The sequence below is a fragment of the Dermacentor andersoni genome, chromosome 4 (genome assembly GCF_023375885.2).
Source record: "Dermacentor andersoni chromosome 4, qqDerAnde1_hic_scaffold, whole genome shotgun sequence".
NCBI classification, from domain to species: domain Eukaryota; kingdom Metazoa; phylum Arthropoda; class Arachnida; order Ixodida; family Ixodidae; genus Dermacentor; species Dermacentor andersoni.
Genome location: NC_092817.1, coordinates 38,332,326 through 38,337,260, shown reverse-complemented (window position 1 = coordinate 38,337,260; position 4,935 = coordinate 38,332,326).

The window sequence follows — 4,935 nt, the reverse complement described above, 5'->3', positions numbered from 1 at the left end:
GTTGCTGGGGGCTTGAGCTAAGACCCCGTAGGGTACGCCACACACGGGATAATGGCTTGCGGGGGTCCAGTGACTCGCAAAAGCATTTCCATCTTTGATCCGCTAGCTTATCCATTCGCCGCTTTATCTTCTTTTGCATGCGCCGAGCTTCTCTGAGGTCAAGAATTGACTTCGTCAAGAATTGACCCCCTTTCAGCTCGCCGACGTAGTGCACGAAGCCTTTCCAACTCAATGTCATTCTCTGTACGCTTTGATGAATGTGTGAAGCAACGCGTGCAATCTTGCATTGCGTCAGCAATTATTTCTTCTAATTTGCGTGCAATACGTTTCTTGCATGTGTCTTCTACACGAGCTTGAAAGACTGACCAGTCGATTTGGCGAGATACAACCGGTAATGCGGCGTCTAATCCATCGATTCTCACATAGGTCGGAATGTGATCACTTCCATGGGTTTCAATATCGGTGAACCACTGCACGCTCGAAGTCAGGCAACGTGACACAAAAGTCAAGTCAAGGCAGCTGCTGTACGTTGTTCCTCGCAGAAATGTCGGGCTTCCGTCGTTTAGAAGACATAGGTTGTGGCCAGATGCAAAAGATATTAGTGACGTGCCCCTCGAGTTTATCCCGGAGCTTCCCCATATATGGTGGTGAGCGTTGAAATCCCCTGTTATTATCCAAGGACCGGGAGTAGCAGTCATGATATCTTCTAGTCTTTTGCTATCAAACTGACTGGTTGGGGATAGGTAGACGCCAATAAGAGTAAAAGACAGCCTCTTCTTTTTCACAGTAACACAGACATATTGGTTACCGTCGTGTGGCGCTACGGGTTGGGAAAAATACGTAAGGTCTTTGCGGATGTAAACCAAAACCTTACTACTTCGGACACACGTGGTTGAAACAAAAGGTTCATACCCTGATAGTCTTATGGAGGCTGATAAGTTCGGTTCACAGATAACCAGTATAGGGAAGTGGTTGTCAAACACGAACTGCCGCAACTCCGAAATACGTGACCTCAAGCCTCTCGCATTCCATTGGAATATGGAGGCACTTCTGACATGTTCCCGGAACGATCGCTGTTGTTGTCGATGAGCCGTGGTTCCGCTGTAGAAGCCCTCAAGCACTGGACTTCTGAAGGCTCTCAAGAACCGGATTGATGGCATCCAGCACTTGCAACGCACTTCGAGCTGTTGGTGTCTGTAGCTTGTCCAGGAGAACACGAATAGCACTCATGAGAGAGCTTATCATGACAACAACTTGTTGATCATGGTCTGACAATTTATCAGGAACAGATGAGGTATCCCTTGCTGTAGAGCTCTGATTTCGCTCAGTAGGGGCATGTAGCCGCGGGAGTGCAGGCCAAGCGTCAGCAGCCGTGCTGTTCGATGCACCTGTGTCCTTTGAGCTGACTGCGTTTGGCCGGGGCGGAAGAGCGGGTGGTAATGTCCGCGGCTGGCGTTCTGCAGAGGCTTTGGAGGTTCTTGATCGACGTCGGCGACGTGATCGTCGTCGCTTAATAGATGCTGCTGCTTCTCGGTGAGACGAGTGGTCTCTAACCATTTTTTTCAATATTGCCATTTCCTTTCGTATCAAAGGGAATTCCTTCGAGGATGCATCGTGAGGGCCGCTACAGTTTGTGCACTTCAGCACATTGGCCTTGCACGTGTTAGTGGTGTGGGGCCACACACTACTCACGTGTCCAAACTTCATGCATTTCCAACACTGCAGCGGTTTTGGTATAAATGGGCGAACTGCGTGTCGAAAGTGGCCCACTTTTACATGCGATGGGAGGGATTCGCCCTTAAATATGATCTTCACACACCGTGACGTGCCGAGACGAAACGCGTTTGTGATGTGTGTGATGTGTGATGTGTGATGTGTATGTGTAAGGTATGTGTCGTCCTGAAAAGGTTGGAGCCCTTCGCCGCGTCTCTCTTGTATACCCACTCTGTATGCCAGGCGTCGAAGTTTTCGAGGAGAATTAGCCTATCACGTCGCACGAGTAGGGCAGTTCCACTGCCATATAGTGAGATTCTCTTGCTGCCTTGTTGTGTTGTAAGTCATGATGAGGAGTTTCGGACGTTGTGGTATTGTAGGTGTCCGTGGTGACTATGAGCTTCGCGCTCAGCTTGTCCGGGGTGAGGCTGTGCCGTCATTAACGCGGTCGTTGAAACTTCTGAACGGAATCGTCTAGGTATCGTTTAAGTTCTTGGAATTCCGTAAATCAATGCTGCATTTGCACTATTAATTGCTCTTGAATTAGCTGAAATTGTTGTTGGATTTGTTGCTGCTGCCACGAAGACATGTGTTCGACTTGCTGTAGTGTCACTCGTGGTGTCGTTTCTTGTGGCGAGGGTTGTTTCATTTTTTTCTTTTTTTTTGATGGTGGCCGCTGTGGCAGTGATTGCTGTGTTGGCTGTTTGAATTGTGCCGCGAGTGGTGGTGGTGTTTGTGGTTGCTGTTGCGGCGACGGAGTGAGTGGTTTGGGTTTCAGTGTCTCCATTTGTGCCGTGAGCAAAGCTACATGTCGCTTGAGTGTTTCTACCTCTTGCATTTTACTTTCTAAGGTGGCCTTAAAGCTGTCTGCCCTCTGGGATGGCTCGCTTGTCTTCCTCACTGTGTGCGACGAGATTGGTCGTAGAGGATGCAACACCCGTACAGCTTACATGTGCTGATGTATTCTTTGACTTGGTCTTTGATCCCTCCTGGTAGTTGTTCCTTGTCTTCGTCGTTCGATTCTTACCGGTGTGGCGCACCGCGGGTGCTCGTGAAATCTATATTTGCTTCCGTAGCCGTGATTAGGTCAGCTCCGAGTCCGATTCTGCGCCGCCGGCACAGGCGTTCCTGGAACATCTCGTCGGTGTTCGGGTTAGCGAGAAGACGACGATGTGTGGGAAGCGGCGAGAAGGCCGCTTATCAGGAAGAGGCTTGGACAAGAGCAGTCGGCGAAGGTCGCGTTGTTTCGGTGGTTTAGAAGCGCGCCGACGACACGACCGTTCACTTTGGCCGCATGATTGGAGCTCCATCCGCGCTGAAATGATCATCGCCAGCGATCAAAAAGCCAAGCAAGGAGACAATGAAAAAGATTTTAAAGTGAGGGACGGATCAGTTACCAACCGCTAAGTCCGTCGTGGCTTTCGTCCACAAGAAAGCAAGTTTTTTTTTCACTTACAAAGAAGAAAGATTCTCAAGAAAGTGTAAAAAAGGACCATGAAAAAAGGGAACTACGTGATATTCCGTGATAACGTTAACGAAAGAAAGAAAACGAGAGGAAGAAAAGTTATTGCAAGAACAAGCACGCGCAGACCAGTTGTAAGCTGCATCCTATTATGGCCGCTGATGGCAGGTTCATTTCGTGGCGGAAACTGCCGCCGTCAATATGCAAACGAGCACCGCGCGTTCCTTATTACACATGGACCACCATAGTACAGTGGCATTACTCCGGGGCCGACATAGCTGTTGGCGCAACCGCTGCTACTCGGGGAGCTGTGGCGCGAGAAGCTTCGTTCAAGCGAGCGCGGTTTTCCCGGGATGGGATAATTTTGCCGGCGGGGGCATCTGTTTGCTCGAAATCACAATGCGTACGCATGGCTGATTCCAGGCAGCCGGTGCTGGTCTCGTGGGCACCGCCAGACGGACCACGAGCGAGAAAGGATGCTCGTGAAGAACGTTTCCGAAGCGAATGACGAAGAACAGGAGAATGGTAAGGAACAGGGAGAAAAGGAGAAAAAAAATTCTTGCGCAACTTTGTGTTTCAAGCGGCGAGGAGGAGCGATTTAAGAGAAAAGAGTGCGCCGCACATTGTCTGATTTGCATGCGCCTAATTACCGGCGCGAATATTTGATTGTCCGAGGGAAAACGATTCACAAGAAGAGATCCGCGTTCGCCGCGAAGTGGGCATTGCTGCAGCGTGAATTGGCAGTACGGCAGAGTAAAATCGTTGTTTCTTTTTTTGAATGTTTTGTTATGGGCGTGAGAGAACGTTGCATCCACAGTTACGCGCGCCGTTATAAGCGGCTCGCATAACTGTGGGCGCAACAGTGTCTCGCGCCAGTCAATGTTGGTTGCCAGAACAGGGAAATGGTCCCATAAATTCTCCCGGAAAATGCTCCCATCTACATCGTCAGCGTATTTTAGTTGACTGAACACCGATTGCAAACTGTCCTCGATGCTGAACTGCATAGCACAATTAACTAAAAAATATATATATATGTATATATATATATATATATATATATATATATATATATATATATATATATATATATATATATATATATGTATATATATATATATATATATATATTTGAAGTTTATCCGGTACTCCGGTACGTAAATAATTGCTGCTTACGGAATGGCGGATTACCGGAAACGCCGAGTGCTGTGCCACCATCTGGGAACGCCGAGTTCCAGCTACAATTAATAAAACCAGCACCGTCCATGTTCTTTCGCTGTCCCCCTCTTCCGCACTGGGCTCGCTTTTGTCGTAAAACCGAAATTGCCTCTACCATGTTGTGTGTGTGTGTGAAAACTTATTGTAATGAGGACCGGAGGCTCGACTTCTTAAGCCAAGGCGGGCCGCTCCCACGTTGGCATGTCAGGCCAAGCCTTTCAGCGACATCATGGGCCCTCTGGATTGCCCTTAGTTGCCCTTGTTGCGCTAGCTGTTGGGCCTCCGCGATTTCTTCCATTGTGTTGTGCACCCCTAGACTCTTGAGTTTGTCGGTTGCAGCGTTACTGGGTATCCCTAGGGCTACTTTAACGAGCTTCCTGAGCATCACATTACGTTTGTTAAGTTCTGCCTGCTTCCATTTGAATAATCCAGCCACATAAGTGAAGTGACAGGGAGCAACGGCGTGTATTAGCCTCAAAGCGATGTCTTCTCCTAAGCCTCTGTGTCTATTGGTAATTCTCCTTAGTAACCTAATGGTTTCATCT